At 33.0% G+C, this 19,496-nt stretch overlaps 1 protein-coding gene across 1 annotated transcript in view; it reads right to left on the bottom strand.

Moving 5' to 3' along the window:
* Positions 1-4,650, bottom strand: part of nebu (solute carrier family 2 member nebulosa) — a 28,904-nt gene extending 24,254 nt beyond the window's left edge. The window contains exon 1 of the mRNA XM_088239628.1: positions 4,413-4,650. The gene's annotated coding sequence lies outside the window, so the exon portion shown is untranslated. The remainder of the gene's footprint in view (positions 1-4,412) is intronic.
* Between the last annotated feature and the right edge of the window lie 14,846 nt (positions 4,651-19,496).

Raw genomic sequence — 19,496 nt, 5'->3', positions numbered from 1 at the left:
TCTGCTTTTGTAAATAATATAGTTTAAAATATAAAAACGTCTTTAAATAAATTTGTTATCTGTATGTCCCTAAATGAGTTTTTTTTTTAAAAACTCCTTGCGAATATTGTATATAATTATGTATAATATGTTTTCAATTTAATAAAAAAAAAAAAAAAAGAAAGACCAATTACAGATTTATCATGAATTTTTCATGAATATAGAAGGAGAGGGGAAAAAAATAAACACTATTTTTTTAAATTATAATAATTAAATAAAAAGTACATAAAAGGGAGGAGGCATGGTAAAATCGCAACTCTACTTTCCTTCCCTCTCTCTGCTTCCATAAACATTTATATGTATTACTAAAAATTCACAACTAACAATAAATCATGAGGTACAGGTAGTAAATATATGTAAAAGTAAAAGTTAAAACTTAAGCAGGAGATACATTTTGAATGTCTTTAACAGATCCGATAAAACCATAGTATTTACAGTGTAATATGTCGATGTCATTATAGGTAGTCTGTATTCTTCGAAGAGTGCTATTTTTATATAATTAGTCTGAGCTCGGAATGTCGACGAGTACAGAATAACGAGTTCTACGGACAGGGACTCAATATTAAATGCTTCTAACAATATCTGGGCTTTCGATTAGGTTATTAATTATTAGTTAATTTTAATTATTATTATGAATTAATGTCCATCTTCAAGTATTTGATGGACTTGATCGCGCCATGTCTTTCTCGGTCTTCCTCGTTTTCTGCATCCATCAACATTTGCATCGTAGATCCTTTTAGCCGTTCTTTCGCTGTCCATTCGCTCTACATGTCCAAACCAACGCAGCACCCCTTTCTTGATTCTGTCAATAATGCATGTCTCAGCCTTACACACTTCACGGATCTCGACATTTGTGCACCTATCATACATCGTTTTACCACACATTCGCCTGAGGGATCGCATTTCGACAGCATTCAACCCACTTTCATCATTATTTTTCCAATAAAAATAAATACATCGCTTATATTTTTTAAAGCAGGTTACCACAAAATAAATTCTCAAGAGGAAAGTGTATTACAAAATAATTAATTGTAATAAAAAATACAAACATTGGAAGCTTCAAATTATACATAGATTGCCGTAACACATAACCATAAATTCATGGGGTAATTATTAAAACTATGTTACTTAAAAATCAGTATTTATGAGTTATCCACTAAAAACTATTTTTTTTAACCTCCTCCGTGAATGCTACAAATAGAAAAGTCATGCATTCCAATCATCATAGTATGATTGTAATGAATCACTATTTGCCTATTTGTGGCATTCACGGAGGAAGATACAAATATGTATTTTTAGTGGGTAACTCAAAAATGTTGATTTTAAAGTTAATTCGTGGAGAAAGATACAAAAATGTGTTTTTTGTGAGTATTTCAAAAAAGTTCATAATGTAGTTACTTAGTTGTATGAGAATCGTTTGATGGACAGCTAGCATAAGTGAGAAAACACACGATTTTTGTTATTTTTATAATTTATTTTTCAACAAAATTCCCTTTTAGGGCAATACTATTTTCAAGACGACTTACCAACTTCTTTATCCTTCCGAAAAGTAATTTTTCTTGAGCTCTTCAAAATAGCGAGAAGTTTTGGTCGTCAGGTCATCGTTTGTTGTAAAACGGCGTCCTCCGAGACATTTTCTTGGGTTTAGGAACAGGAAGAAGTCGCAAGGGGCTATATCTGATGAGTACGGTGGGTGGTCGATCAATTCGTAGCCTAATTGGTTTAATTTTTCCTACACGATGCCGACAGACGATCTGTGAGCTGGTGCGCTGTCACGGAAGAGAACATTTTTTGCGAGCCAAACCACGGCGTTTTTTATTCGATTCGGCGTCGAAACGGTTTAATAATTCTGCGTAGCAATCTTCAGTTATTTTTTTATCCTTTGCCAGTAATTAGTAAGAATAATACCTTCCGCATCTTAAAAAACAATTGTCATCACCTTATTGGTTGATCGGGTTGACTGCCTTCTTCTGTGGGCCATCGCCGCGTCTTCTTCACTGCTTGGACTGTTCTTTCGTCTCCGGTGAAATTATATCAACAGTGAAATATCGACGAAAAGATCCTACAGATCACATTTTATCTTTGCTGAAAGAATCCGTCACACGTGTGCGTTTTCGGTCGATAGTAAGCAAACGCCGCATCCATCGCGCAGATAGCTTTTTCATATCCAAATGTTTGTGTATGATACACGCTCAGTTGACATGTTTGCAGCCTCTGCTAGCTCACGGATTTTGATTCAACGGTTTACCATAATCACATCATGGATTTTGTTGACGATTTCTGGTGAAGTGACGATATTTGAGGGCCCTGGGTGGTCATCATCAAAAACACTAGTACGACCACGAACAAAATCAGCTTTAGAAAATGTTACTGTTGCTGACGACGCAACGGTGCAAACTCAACATGAAGAGCATCCAGTTCGGCTTTAATCTCTCCATTGGTTTTCCCTTTCTTAAAAAGGAACTTAATCAATGAACGATATTCGACTTTTTCCATTTTTCAACACACAAGTTTCTTGCTTGCGACGGCCGAAAAAACCAAACTTGTTTTATATTTATTATTTATATATGTATAATCCCTAACAGTAGAGTACAAGGTGCTATGTATATTTCCTAAGATTATTTTTTTGTTGCATCTATCTATGTAGGTAAACCCGTACCAAAATATATGCATGTTGTATATGTATGGTGTGGTATCGGTAGGGTATTGCACCCGCAGGCAGCACAGCAGAAAGCGACAGCAAGGCGATCCACGGCCACTCACTCAAATATTTTTATATTCACCTGAATGACACAACTATCATCGCTCACCATACCTCCAACAAGTACACTTATATACATGTTTATTAAACTAATTGTTATTTTTGCTTTAAATTTTGATAGACGTTATGTGTTGGATGGCAGATGTCTTAACTAATATGGCGTTCATTGTCACGTAACGCCTTCTATTGAATTTTAGCTTTCCGTCAAACGATTCTCGTAGTAATTACCCCACGAATTTAGTTTTCGAAATTTTCTTAAATCAACGTATTGATAGAACTGTTCTTAATTGTAAACAACCTATAAAAATAACTGCACAATTGCAACATAAAACCGTTATTTAAAAGTAAATCATAAATTTAAAAAAGTGATGCAATATTTTCGTAAAAGTTAACAAATAATAAACGGCAAAATACGGTTGCCGATAAAAATAGTCATAAAAATCAATTCAATTTTAAATCAAGTAATCAATTGGCGCAAGGATTTAGAGTACTGATTTCCAAATGTAAGACCAGACGTGTGAATTTAAGAAACATTTTTTCTGAAAAGTACTTTGAATTTTGAGTTAACAAAATTAGAGAGAAAAATTATATCTATATCTTATAACTAGCTTTTAATTTAAACTAAGTTAATAATTACTTCTTCAATAAATGCTGAATATTTGTATATTTGTATATAACCACTTATCGACTTTTCTATGTCTACCGGTTTCGAGACGTATCCGTCTTTTCGTCAGGGTACTAATTACACTGACATGTAAATATCATAATCAATCCCTTTCCGCACATAATGGTGCATACGGCACTGCATTGGTATACCAATCGCAGCGTATCTTAATCATTATTTTGTTACATTAAGGCAATATGATCAGTCTTACGCTTTAGGTGCCAGTCCAGGGACTATGAAATATTTCAGTGTAAAAACACCATTTTGCATATTTCATGTCAACAATGTCGGGGATTGAACCTGAGACCTCTTGCATGGCAGGCAAACGCGCTGACTATTAGACTACGAGGTGGACCGTAATTTACACACGCACCTTAACCATATTTGTTGAACAAAAATACTAAACTGGTGATAGGACACATGCTATTAGAAGCTAACGTGCACTAAATTAAACAAAAAAACTGTTAGATCTTCACAATATTTGACATATATTGATAAGCCAGCTGGTTTTAAATTTTTGTGCAACTACTATAGTGGAAGTGTTTAGTGGGATTGGCATGTCAGTTTAATTCGTGTCCTGACGAAGAGATCAGTACGTCTTGAAACCAGTAGACATATAAAAGTCGCTAAGTGGTTATATACAAATATTTATTGAAATGTTTGACCGCAAAGTTAAGTCTTTATTTATGTATATTTTTTTTTTACTTAGGTTTTATACATAAAAATACTATAATTTTTATTCAGTTTTTGTACATTATTTTCATAAATAAATGTGCAAATGCGTCTAGAAATAAATGTTGTTTTATCCGTGTCCATAAAAATGAGTCTAAACTATATTATGTAGTTTATTTTATTTTACAAAATAATGTGTAGTACCTATTTTTCTTAAATAAATAAAACCATGTGAGACATTAAAATTAAATCATAAGGAAAATAATTTTAACTCACCCTTTTAAGAAAAAAAATCAAATCCAATTTCAGTTGCACAGAAATGTAAGAATCTCACGCATAAAAAACCGATATGAAAAGTTAATAAGTCTCTTTTAAGCGTTCATATTGCACTAACGAGAGAAAAACATTGCAATTGTAATAGATAAACTTTCTTGAATCGTTTTTCCGAACAGAGAAATCAGATCAGCCCACGTTCAACCAACCGGTACCGCTGAACAAAACCGACTGACCACAATGCACAATCCTCAATACCCACTTCACAAGCCACAATCATCGAGTACGAAAATGATTGTTAGCGAGTTTATATACTTAAGTCATTTTGTTATAAACCGCATATCTGCCTATTGTTATAATTGCTTGACGTAGACTCCTTGTTATCAGAAAATAATAATGCACTCATTATAAAACTCCCACTAAATATAATTGCTAATAACTTTGTACATACGAGTACATGCTTTAATTATTGGAAATTTTAATTTTTTACATTAAAAATAATATTCGCCCACTGGAGTGGAGTGTCCCATGCCGAAGGACACATTTTCAATTTTTTTAAATATGCCCTAAATACATATTTTATTTTATTTTATTTATTTCGAATACAAACAAATGTACAGGTTAAATGAATATGAATATAAACTATAAAAAAATGTATACATAGCAGGGCCTGCCATCTGATAATATGTATTTACTAAATTATACTGCAATAAAGCGACGACGGTTTAAACTATATAAATAATAAATATATCATGCATTAAAATAAAATAAATATGGACAAAACAAGGAGGTAGTGGGAAGAAAAGAAGGAAATTGATAAGGAGTGGTGAAGGATGATTGAAGGAAAGTAGGAGTGGAAAATTGCACATTATTTAATGATTAACAGCAAGAAAAACGGTTAAACATAGGGTGGGTTGTGGTCCCGTGGCTAGTGTCTCGGACTCACGGCTCTAAGGTCCGTAGTTCGAATTCCACTCTACCTCACCTTGATTCCCAATTTTTCAAAGTGAGTTATTTACAACTTGTTGAAAATATCCCTCAAAATGAAATATTTGGGTATATCATAAGAACGCAAATATTTCTTTATCTTTGAAAAAAAAAAAAAAAAAAGTCCTGTTCTTTTTTTCTTCCTAGTCGGTCTCTCATGATTGAGCATCGTGATCATCATGTCGTACTCTCGAAACTTCAGTTCTCCACTTGTCTCGGCATTTCTGAGAGCTGTCGCAAAGGAAGAGCCCGCTGCAGTTTTTATCTGGTCAGACCAACGCATGGGAGACCTCCTTCGTCCTTTTCTTCCCTCTACGCTACCAACCACAACAAGCTTCTCCAAGCAATCTTCTTCTCTCCTTGCGAGGTGACCAAAATATCGAAGAACTCTTCTAAGGGATATGGTCAAGAGTCTGTCAGTTAGCTTCAATTTCTGAAGAATGGAGGCGGCGGTGCGTCTGACTGTTCAGGGTTTTCTTACCATATGCCTCCAGCACCACATCTTAAAAACATCTATCATGTTGCATTATTTTGCCCTTATAGTTCATGTTTCCACCCAATATAAAAACAATTGGAAGTTCTGACTTATCTCATTTTTGTCGTTCTGTAATCTACAATGTATTTTGCTTCTTCTACAGGTAAAATCACTAACATGTTTTTCCCGACTCTGGCTGATGCAGCAAACTTCCGTCATCATCACCAAAGTACTTTCGAAACAACCCAATTTTTTACCGGACACGGAGCTATGAGAAGTTATTTATATAGGTTAAAATTAAGGAATGATGACTATTGTCCATGCAATGATATTTCTTTACAGAGTATCGAACATCTGTTATTTCAGTGCCCACTTTTCAGTTTACAACGCCATTATCTTGAAGCAGAATGCAGGAAAGATGGAATATCCTTAACAGATATCCACACTGTAGTTAAAAGCAGTTATCACGCGCCATTGTTTTTGAACTTTGCAACTTTGTAATAAACCAAAATCAGTGATCGAACATCCCATTTCCAAGACAAACAACAACGATTTTTTCCGAGTACCTTAGCCTTGTACATGACACGTAAGGCCACTAAATACAGGGGTCCAAATATACATTTAAAAAAATTAAAAATAAATAAAATCCTATAAAAACACCTTTTTACCTATTCGGCCTGATCCATTCATCAATCCGCTTTCAACCTACCTCGTTAAAGTAAGATTACTTAATTGCCTTTATGGGCAATGGAAGTAGGTTGTATAACAGGGAAATATCACATACATACTACGAATACCGATAAAAATATATGAGATTGATTACGAATAATTAATTGTATTTTCAATATCAATGTGAGTATTGTAGAGAAATGTTTTCATACATAAATTAAAAAAGGAACTTAAAAAAAAATACGTCGCTAGAATAACGCAACATGTTTGGCCCTGACAGTTGTGACGTCAAGATTCGTGACAATGTTCTAAACGAATTTAAATGGGCAGGAACACATAAACATGAATCGTGACGTATTAGGGGCGTGGCCAATGGAATGACCGTTTTTGCGGGAATTCAAACTTACGTACGATACTTACGATAATGCGATAGTTCTCATTTTTTTTGTGTGATAAAGTGTTAGATTGTTATAGATAAATGTATTATAAATATACATTATACATGTATATGACAATCTTACACTTTATCACACAAAAAAATTAGAACTATCGCATTATCGTAAGTATTTATAATTGAATAAGATTTACGAAACATAAAACTATTCATTAATATAAAAATACTATAAAATATGCTTTATTGTTATAGAAAAAAAGACATTTATTTATCGATTGAAATAATTTTTTTGTTAGCTAAAGCGAAATCAAGAGAAAAAAGAGTAAATTTTTAATATTTCGTAAGCGGTAAACATTTTTCTAAATATGATAAACCTTTATTGTGTTCTATCACCTCTTTTTTTTAAGTCTATTGTCTGTGTGTCGAAGAAGCTTGTTCTGACTGAGACTTTCAGAAAAAAAAAATATTAAAGTTTTTTTTGCAATGGTTATTTGCTTTTAATGTATCATATTATCACACTATGATTTTTATAGGTTTTGTATTTCTGAAATTAATCCCCTTGTGACGTTTCAAGTCCTCTTCCAGTTCTTCTCGGTTAGATCTGCCGATTAGTCCGTTGACGATAAATAAACCGGAAATCTTCCATAACTATCTTATCATTGGTTGATTCATATGAGTTAGTGACGTCGTTCTAGGGTTGTTAAAAGTGGACGAATTTACATAAATCAATAAATATATCTCAAAGAAAAAATGATTAACCATTCTTGATCCATCATTATTTCTAGCAGGGGTGCTGGATTACAACACCCTCGAATCTCGTGATCAAATTTTTATTGGGAAACATTTGTATAAGCCGATTTCTGGAAGTATGTACAATCCAAATACACTGAAAGAGATTAGTTTGTATGTTCAGAATAATTATACTAGAGCGAAATCTCATGCACAGTTTTACACACCTAGAAGCCGTACACATGCAAGTCAGAGTTCACCCATTAATAGGGCAATTCGCTTGCTGAATGCGGCTTCTGTGGATAATATGGATCGATTTTTCTGCACATATCGGCAGTTTAGCAGCTATCTGCTTTCTATGCGCGATGAAGTAAACAGCTTGTAAAGTAATGCAGACTACAATTTGTCAAATAAATAAATAAGTGAATTTTCGATGATTGAATCGACGATTACGTATTATCTGTTTTGTATGTTTATTTGTTTAATGACTGAATTTCGGGGAAAGATAAAAAGGTGCGCGATAAAATATTGGTATATTTTATAAATTCATGTAAGGTAGTAGGTACCGATGTACATACAGGTGTTAATAAATTCATACAAATACATTCTTTCAAATTTTCAAGAACTCGTATTCATAACGTTGATTCGATAAAGATTGACGCAAATATTGAACATGTTGTCAGAAGTATTTAAACAAATCAGTAAATATTCCAAAAATATTATAAGAAAGATTTTTTTTTTATATGAGAGTGAAAATAATTTGCCGTGAGAGACAATTTTGATGAATTAGTATTTAAATATTGTTTTTTTGTCCCTTTCTCGCAAATCAAGATCTTCACAGGTCGCAGTGACGTCAGGAGCTTGCAAAGCACTGACCCCCACCACCAAGAATAAGTAGACATAGTAGAAATATAGTGAAAAACGTAATAAAATACATAATAAAAGAACATCGTAAAATACATGTTTAATAACTCAGTAAAATACAAAGTAAAAACAAAATATATAAAAAGTATTAGGAAAGGGGGAAATTTTGGCTGTAGCTGTACCTTTATCCGAACTTCACCCTTAATGAGAAACCACAGAAAACTCATTCAAGAGAAGTCTGACTATTGATAGACATCCGTAGGCGTACTGTTGCACTCGAAGCAGATAATATTTTGTCGTGTCTGTAAAATTTGTACAATACCTTTTTGATCACGTTCTAATTTTAATCCAAACTTCAACTCAGATTCTGCGTTCGCATGCAAATACTACGAGCAAATGGAAAAAATCGTCAGTAATAACATTTTTAAGACGAAAATTCCAATTAGAGACTTTCGGATTCAAGAATCCATTATTTTTCTGATTCAGAATCTGCGCGCGCGTGATCATATTATTATTAATTGTGCGCAAAACGCGTATTTTTCAACGCAGACTTTGGCCGATTTCACACGTATCTCCAAATCCACACATCACGGTAAAATTAGAGTGGGCTGACATATAGTAGTGGGATTGCAAAATTGTAGATCGGTAAATTTCTAAACTGTGCAGGAAAATAAAATAATTCAAGCATGAAAAAAACAAATGGAACCCCGTATATGGCTATTTTGAAAGAAGCTCTAGAGAGATATACTATTTTGTCGTATGAAAGAGCATCAGACTTATCAGAGTAGCGTGTATTATGTAAAAATGTTCGTTTTGAAAAAGGGACAGATGTACCATTTTGCCATCACGCTACTGATCTATTTTTTTTACAGTAAACATAAGAGGTAAAACAGAGTACTTAAAAAATAAAGCAAAATTACATAGCAATAAAATACATATTAATAGTTAACAAAAAAAATCCCACAAAGGCATGGCCTGTTCGTGAGTATACAAGAAAATTCTAATGAATTTTTGCTCCTATAATAAATAATAGACAGTTAAAATATTTTTGTGTAACATAAGAAAGAGAAAATAAAATATTCTGTAAGAGATTATATGGTATTTTTTTATAGTAATTAAAAAAAGGAAATAAAAATATATTATTTTATATTTACTTAAAATTTATTCAGCAGCTACTCTCAAGTAAAAAATCTGCAAAACGCTCGAGTGAAGATTAGGCAGCCTCGTGGTGTACTGGTTACTGCATTTGCCAGCAATTAAATAAATAAATCATTATTCCATGTCATATGAGGTGCCCGTAGGTCATCCAGGTATCTCTGTCGGCTGCCAGCTCCTGTACATCCTTGAAAGACAGGTTCGTGTCCCATAGTTCTGACATAAACTGCCGACAAACCGTCAGCATTGGACGTCCAGAACGTCGAGAACCTGATGCCTCGTGAAATAGGCAACCGTGGTTGAGGCTCTCAGGAGGCATTCGCAGTATATGGCCTAGCTAACCGTATCGCCTCCGCTTGACGACAGTTGACGCGGTAGTTTTATCGTTCATTCTCTTATTACTTCATTCCTTACAAAGTCAAACCACCACACAGACTCGGGCTCTTTTGAGGCATCTATTTTCGAAACTCAGAATAGCGTTGTTTTGGAACCAAGTGAGGTACCACAATTCGCTTAAGTAAAGGAGATCGAGTATTGAATTTGGTTTTCACTGAGTAAATCCAATCTACAGACAGCCTTCATACTGTTGAATGTGGCGCCTGCTATTCCTAGCCGCATTCCCAGTTACTTTTTAAAACTGCCATTTTCCGTAACATATACTCCGAGGTATTTGAAACTTTCGACCATATCGACGACTTGGTTTGACAAAGTCAGATCAAAAGAGTCAAATAAATAAAAATGATACAAAAATAAGTATCTATTATGTTACAATAAATATCAATCTGCCCTACGTTATTTTATTTTTATTTGTTTATTTAAATTTTTGTTCATACTTCAAGTTGTACGTTAGCGGGCTTAATGGCAATTTCTCTCAGTCAACCAATAAAATACATGTGTTATTTATATAATTTAAGTTTCAAAAAATAACATTGAAAAAAAAACTTATTACACGCAAAAATAGAAATACCAATATCAATATCATTTTATCGTGCCGTGTGGATTTTAACCATGTGTTAAATGGGCCATATTCGTATTTCAAAGCAAAAATAATTGTACCGGTAAAACCGGCGGCCTTCGTGGTGTAGTGGTCAAGACGCTTGACTCACACACGGAAGGTTCCAAGTTCGTTTCCCGTTGAGAACACAAAAATCAAATAGGATTTTTCCTAAGCCTGGGTGTTCTGTGATGTAATTTACCACTGTAATTGAGCCTCCTGTGCAAAAAAAAGGCAATAAAATTTGTTGAAAATTCACTAAAATATTTTTCAACGATGGAGTATTTCACATCAATAAAAGTTTCAACTCTTTTACTTCACTATATTTTTTTATAATTTGGGTTTTTAAACATAGGCGGAATGGTAAATGTCACACAGTGTGAGAAGTGGCCATTCAAATCAGTTAATGACAGGTCATAAGTCCTGTAAATACCTAGGCTTCCATATTCATTTCGCAAAAATGATTTTATTCTCCTCGTTTTTCAATTCCTGTTACAGGGTCATTTGTATTGGGTCAAAATACTAGGTATGACCGATATAATATGTGACTAAATTTTATATGTTAAATTAAAATTTATCGTTGATTTAAATAATTAAGTATAAGTGTTCCAGAACGTGCTTAGTGGTTAGGTACGTGCTAAATCCAAGGTGACCGATTCGATTCCGGGTCAAACATATTTTACCTTAGCACTATCCTATTTGTAGATCTAGTTTACTAATATTTTATTGAATGAATTCTTTGGAAAACCCCACGATTTATTTTTTGCAAAATAGGTCTCATCAGAAAACATTTAAATAAATTAAAATGCATATCTATATTATTAAAAATCTGGAGAATTATTTTGAAATAAGTGGATTATTTAAAAGATCATAAAATGAGATGATGAGAATGGAGGCTGCACAAAATCGCTTATATGAATGATTCGCCCGTGCATGCCAGCAGTTTTGTTCACAATAGGTATACCTTGCTTACCTGTTTCGCGCTTTTAGATGTCACCAAATAAGGCTAATTGTAGTTTTTATATTTATTAAAATATTGCTTCATACACATTGGTACTTACGATTTAAATAAATTCGTAGTGATATAATTAATAGAAATCCGTTAGATATATAATTGCGACGTAAAAATGTCATGAACGCTATTGGTACCGTTTTACTTGGAAAGTTGTCTTACTGTGCGATCAAGCGATTACTAGAAAATCTTTCAAATTAGTATTTACTAACCCGTACTAGAGAAATGTTTAATTAATTGATTACATATCGAGAAATTCATTACGAACGGGCACATCATGTACACTTTGGCACTTTATTTTCACCATGCAGTAATTTCCACACTGAATATTATATTATTTTCTAGAGTGGTAATTACAAAATTAAGTGGTAATTAAATAAGTGCCTACACCTATAAAATTCAAGAAAAATTGTATGCACTTACAAAAAAAAATCGATTTAATAAAAACAAAAGAGGATTATTCAATTGTAATGGTTATCTACGCATGTCTACCAATTAATAAATGATTCGCCTTCAGTCTGTAGTTAACGCAACAAATAGACTAATTTTTAGAATTTCAGTCATATCACTCCACTGCTTCGGGAATAGGGAAATATCACATGCTAAGAATACCGATACAAATATATGAGATTGATTTAAAATAATTAGTTGTATTTTCAATATCAATGTATTGTAGAAAAATGTTTTCATACATAAATTAAAAAAGGAACTAAAAAAAAAATACGTCGCTAGAAAAACACAACATGTTTGGCCTTGCCAGTTGTGACGTCAAGACTCGTGACAATGTTCTTAACGAATTTAAAGGAGCAGGAACAAATAAACATGAATCGTGACGTATTAGGGGTGTGGCGAATGGAATGACCGTTTTTGCGGGAATTAAAAGTTACAAATTTAAAAGTATTTTTTATGCTACTAATAATTAGCAAACAAAATTTTTTTTTAATGGTCAGTATTTCATAGACCTTTATTACCTTAAAATGTTTTAGAAACGTGTTTTTTCTTTATTGCACTGTCTACATTTTCCACAGAGAATGGAATACGAACCCTATAAGTCATTGTAAAACTCTGCTCCAGAATATCTAAAAGAGCCAAGCATTTCAGATGAACAAGCCGACTGACGTACTTTTTTATTTGTTTTTTTATTATTATTTATAAATCATATTTTACAAAGTATTTAAAAAAGTATAATACATATTAATTACATTTACAGGAGTTACTTCAACTAAATTCGGAACTTAAATAATATTACAATTATTTTTATGCACATATTCAGTGCAACAAAGAAATAAAGCATTTAACATCTTTATAACTAAATAAATCACAAAATATTTCTTTCACATACAAAATAAAAATATGAAAATGCTTTCAAGAACGGAGAAAGTGGTAAATTACAACTATCTAAATAGATACATTACATTTCACTTAACTCAAAATTATACCGTCGGCGTCGGTCGGTGTGCATTACCGCCAATCCACAATTTTGGCAATTTTTTTTTTTTTTTCTTACGGGATGTTTCCTAATCATACGATACGCGTGGGATCAATAGTAGGAGAACTTTCTGAAGAAGAACAGTGTTTGATTGCATTTTAACAACATTTTCACTTCCTCCTGGGATAAGTTGATTTAGTAGATTGGCGGTAATGCACGCCGACCGACGATATGCATTCTTTTTCGCAGATTCAATCCTGGGCAAAGTCCTACATCTCGTTTTCCACTGCTCTCTATTCCCTGCAGCCCTCTTCCGCTCAACAACTTTTGCTCCAAATACTCCCGTCTGGGGCATTCTCTTGGATTTGCCCCTCAGCCATTACCTTTCGCGACCCTCATCGCGCATAATGTGGCCGATCCATTGGGCTCGACTCTCTAAGATGGTTTTGAACGGGTGCCTCCCGTCTTCGAGTCTGCTGAGAACCTCGTCATTAGTGATGTGGTCTCTCCAGAAAATTCTTAATATTCTTCTGTAGCACCACATCTCAAAGGCCTCTCGTCTTTTTTTACCTCTTTCGGTAAGGCACCATGTCTCATATCCGTACATCAATATGATCCATAAAAATGTTTTGAAAAGTTGCTTGCGGAGTTTTAGGTTTATGTTATTAGACTCAAAAATCATTGTTTTTTATTGAACGCAAGCCTTGCTTTATGCATAGTTGACTTCTCTTTTTGTTCTACCATCCCAGGTGATCCTGCTTCCAAGGTACACAAACTCTTTCGCGATTTTCAGAGTTGCTCATAATATTACAACATTTATTTTCTGCTCATTACGGAATAAGATGTGTATTTGTATCATTTTACTAGAGGAGTTTTGTGAAAAAGTGGTAACAGATCGATTTAAAGAGTTCTCATTCATCAACAGGTTTATCTGACCCGGCAATGTAAGAATATGTGGCATGTGCGCTAGATCTGCATATATTATTTTGCAATTCCGGAAAAAATCGGTTGCAATAAATTTAACCCTGCAACTTCCTCTTTCCGGGTGACCAGGTTCTACGTCTAGGTAATTATCCATTCAGCTATCACAAGTACGAGTATAAATGATTTAATAGCGGTCCCAAGAATTCAACAAACTAACGCTAGATTGATAACATACTATACACCTTTCAAGGTAAAGAAAATATGCATATATTGTTTGGTATTTATCAAATTACACATTACGAGTACGTTATAAATTATAGACTTATAAGTCGTAAACAACGTTTTGAGTTTGTTCAAATTTTTTTAGACATGAACTGGATTCAACCCCCTGGGAGCTGTTCAGCTCTTTAACTTTACAAACATCAACAGATGGAAGAATTGAAGGAATGCAGATGTTAAAATATGGGCAAAATGGTGAATGTTACACAGTGTGTAAAGTGGCCACTTAAACTAGCCAATTACAGATCATAAGCCCCGCAAACGCCCAGACTTCTGTATTCCCTTCTTCATCTCTGTTGTTTTTCTTTTTGCGGTGCTTTATCAGGTCGCCCGGACGTTGGCGATTACACAGCAAAAGCTTCTCTATCCTGCGCTACTCCGAGACCAGGACAACTGCTTGTTGGATATACTCGCCATAGTGATTCCTAGGAAAAGATAACCAGAGCGGTTTCCTGTTGCCGTCTCTAGTAGATTTTTCTGTCAGGCCTACCTTCCCTTAACTGGTTGATTCTAGTTTGGAGGCGCCAGAAACTCTCGTTATTTGCAGTGATCACAACGTTGTGAGTGTGATCTCATTGCCCAGGGTTCGCGACGTGAACGCTAACGAATTGGACTAGTCAGTAGTATTGCCGGTGGAATGCAACTGGGCATTCGCAGCATTCAATGGAATCACAACCTCCAGCAAGATGTGACTCACTGCGATCCTACTGACGCATGACGGTTCGAACCTCTCTCTGTTTTAATTATGTTAATATTAACAGCTTCCTAGGGCGTTAAGTCCAGTCCTTGTCTACAAACATTTGGACAAACTCAAAACATTATTGATAATTTGATAAATCCACCTGGTCCAAGAAAAAGAAGATGCATTTTTTAAAAATATTTTCAGGCGTTGCCTAGTATGTGGGTGAAATAATTCAATCAGATAAATCTCACACACATCAGTAAAGGTTTCAGCTCTTTAACTTTACAAACATCAACAGATGGAAGAATTGAAGGAATGTAGGTTTTGAAATATAGACAGAATAATGAATGTTACACAGTGTGTAAAGTGGCCACTTAAATCAGCCAATTACTAGTCATAAGCCCAGTAGATGCCTATACTTCTATATTCCCTTTTCTAAAATGTTTTCTGTTTTAATTAGTTATTTTAAGAACATACCTATAAATAAATTAATTAAAACAATATTTCTACATTTTTTTGTTTCTACGGCGTAAATGTCTAAGGAAAGTGGTATTTACATGTACATATTATAAAGACAAATGTGAGTATTACTCACAAAAAACCCGGCAAAATCCAAAATCTAAAAAAATGAAAAAAGAATTGAAACTTATTCAGAAAACAATTATTTACAATAATTATAACATTGTCAGTTCAAAATACGGCTTTATTTGTGAGAATCTGACGTTCAAATTATTGAGTTTGCTGCAAACATGGCAACCACTATTTAAAAAAAATCATTTTTTTTAATATTTGAGGCACTTACTTTGGGAATAATTTTTATGTATGAGTTTTTTTAGAGATAAATAAAACAACTTTGTTTTATGAACCACTTTATTTATTTACACCACTGACTAGTTTCCGCAACAACACGTTTCCCTCTTCAGGGTTATTTAAAATCTAAAGTTATTAAATAACCCTAAAGATCTTCAATTTTTATATTTTGGTAATTCTTTTATATTTAATAAGTTAAAGTTCCTATAGCGCGCATCGAAGAACTGTTACACATAACTTAAGTTTTGATATGGGCGCATGACTATGGCTTAGTAATAAATTCTAAAGAAACTAAAATTGTTCACGTATCCTTACCATATATTACTAAATGTAAATTTGAAATAGAAATACAAGCTCATATAAGTTTTTGCCTTCATTTAAATTTAAATATAGAATCAGATAAATGTAATTGTCATATTATAGATGTTTTAAATAATCATAAATATTTAGGATTAATCATTGATTCTAAATTTAGCTGGGGTGTTCATATTGATGGAATCTGCGACAGATTAGGGTACTGGCTTAAGGTGATTAATGAAATCAAAAGCATACTACCTTTCAAAACGTTAAGATACATATATCCCTCGCTCATTGAATCCATTATATCTTACGGAGTGCGTGTCTGGGGTCTCACCTTCCAGTCTCATCTGGGTAAAATTTATGATATTCAGGTGAAACTATTGAGGGGGATTGTACCGGATAGCATAATCCGTGAGACGAAACATATGAGCGAAGGTGTATATTTTAAATTCTGTAATGTCCTGCCGGTAAAACAACTTTGTGACTACAAATTGATTGTAGATCACGTTGTTGATCCGGAATATAAAAAAAAGAGTTTCTCACACTCACAACACTAGATTAAAAATTAGAGGCTCCCTGTTTGTTCCCCTAATCACAAATTACTTCGGGGAGCGAGCATTAAATTGCTTCGTTCCAAGATTGTTCAATGATCTCCCATAAACCATCATTAACATGAAAGATCTTTAAATGAAAAAAAAGAACTGAAGAAATATCTTCTAGATACTTTATAGTGCCTGTTTAAAAATAAAATAAATGTAATATAAACCTGTCATAAAAAAAAATGTGTCCCACCGAAAAGTCTTTAGACTTAGTGGGTAACAAATTCTTATATGTATTTTTTAATTATAAAATAAACGCTGCTCTGCAGCACTGAAACTGAAAAATAACTCTGGATAGGGAAACGTGTTGTTGCCGAAAATAGTCGGTGGAGTAAATAAATAAAGTGTTTCAAAAAATCAAGTAGCTTTATTTATCTCTCAAAAATATTATATATGGCAACCTCTACTTGAGTATTGCAAAGTTGGCAATCTTCTACATTAAATTCATTATTTCCGTATTGTTTCTTAACATTATTATGAATTTCATATTGAGATACAAAGATAAAGAGCTTCTTTAGCGAATTATTACTACGCTAGTTGTTATTCTGTTGTAAAAAGTAGTAAAAAGTAGTAAAGTACGTAATAATGCTTCCATAAGTCAAATCACATTTGAGATTAAAATTCAGATGAAAACCGACAAGAAAAATCCTCCATAATCTCTGGCGAATAAACTGAGCAAACATTTTTTTCATAATGATAAGTAAGAATTAAATGATAGTCTTTGCGAATAATCATATAAGTTTACTGCTATCGTTAAACTGAACAAAAAGTTGCGATGGTTTTCACGGTCACTGTTATCAATATGTTTCTTTTTTGGGTGTTGGATTTGTTCCGACGTTCCGACGTTTTCGACACTCACTTTACCCTGAAGATGGCTCCTGCAATGGTAGCCGAAACGTCGGAACGAATCCAACACACACGGTTTCACCCAAAAAAGAAACATATTGAATAAAAAGTGTTTCTGAAAATATTTCTAATAATGCATGCAATATTGAAAAAAAACTTTAATCGTTATTTAAATTCTTTAATTGAGTATCGAAAACTATTTTAACCACAAAAAAAAAATATATATAAAATTCATTACCCTATTCACTACTTGGTGAGCAAGAGAAAATGATGACAAAATTCTTTCGAACATTTTTATTATTTATTTTATTTAGTTCTATGATTAACATGGTCTAATATATATTTACAACACAATATTTACATCTATACTTATTCTAACATTATTTATCACTATTATACACTATTATACACTTAATATCCTAATTTATAATATTCACTGTTTCATATGTACATTTTCATTCATTATATTTACTATTTACTTTTTTTATTTTTTTATTATTACCTAATATTTTTCACATATATACTTTTTACATTTAATTTTAAATATATTAACATTTATTTCATTTTTTATGCTTTCTGGCATTTCCTCAAATAATTGTATTCCCTTGTACATAAGGCAGTTCTGGGACATTGCTTTTGATTTCTTTTCCAGTCTTATATTTTTAGATCCTCTTGTTGCATAGTTATGAAAGAACTCATTATTTTTTTAGGTTATTTTGAAAATATCTCGGAACTATTCCTTTGATAATTTTGTTTATTTCATTAGCAACATTGAATTTGATTCTTCGATCAATTGTCATGATATCTAGAAGTTGAATCATTTTCTTAACTTTTGTTCGTCTCCCACATCTTAATATTATCCTCATCGCTTTGTTTTGTATTATTTGGAGTCTCTTTAGATCTCCCTCATTACTTAAATATAAAATACTGGAGCAATAATCAATGTGGGGAACGATAATACTTTTAAATATCAGCAGAGAGGTTTTAATGTCTAATTTATTCCTTATTCTTCCTAACAGGGATACCTTCCTAATATTTTGGATCACATAGGACACGTGGCGTTCGAAGTGGCCGTTTTTGGCATTATTCATTTGAAAAGGAATTGGCCAGTGCTCAGTGTTGACATTTCAATAATAATGGATGTTTCTGCTGAATGTTATTATGGTATTTTTTAATAAACTTTCGTACAAGTGTTGTATTAAAATTGTGTAGAATATTACTACGTGTATGGCGAATGTATTGTTTGAGTTGATTTTCACATAACCACGAAAAAAATGTGTTTTAAAATTATTTATTTATTTATTGACTTAAAGGCAGCTTATTAAATTTTATTTGAGACATGAGTCCCAACTCCATGGAACTTAAAGTCCTGTGTTGAGTTGAGACGAGCGATTAGTTAACCCAGACATATGAGTATATCATCACAAATATTATATAGGATCAGAAAAAATACACACAACACAACAATAATAATAATAATAATGATAATAAAACAAATATATGGCGCATCAATATGGTAAACAGTAAACTCAAACATTCTGAAAATCATTAAGGAGTTACCCACTCAAATCCCTCCCACTAAGGAAAATCCAATCCATAACTCCTCTTTTGAATATAGTTTTTGTCCTTGAGAGCTTAATACACTCTTCCAAAATATTGAACACTTTGGGTTTGACAAATGAGAGATATCTCTGAGCAAAAGTTGTCCGGGTTTTGGGTATGACATAATTTGTGTTTTGGGGAAAATCTCGTATGAACATTTTGCTGAGATTGCTTATTTATTATGTACTTATGGGTAGGAACAAATTGATAAACACTTTTTGTAGATTACCTATTCAAAAAAATCACCGCTTGCCACTGATGTAAGTGAATCTTGTAACCAATAATATTATTTTGGAATGTATTTTGTGTAAGTTAATAGTTTTATAATACGTTTGTT

This window comes from Micrasema longulum, unplaced genomic scaffold (assembly GCF_059751315.1).
Source record: "Micrasema longulum isolate JH-2025_06_02 unplaced genomic scaffold, ASM5975131v1 h1tg002204l, whole genome shotgun sequence".
Taxonomy (NCBI): Eukaryota; Metazoa; Arthropoda; class Insecta; order Trichoptera; family Brachycentridae; genus Micrasema; species Micrasema longulum.
The sequence above is the reverse complement of the archived record's forward strand: the minus strand, read 5'-3'. Positions and strand labels throughout refer to the sequence as shown.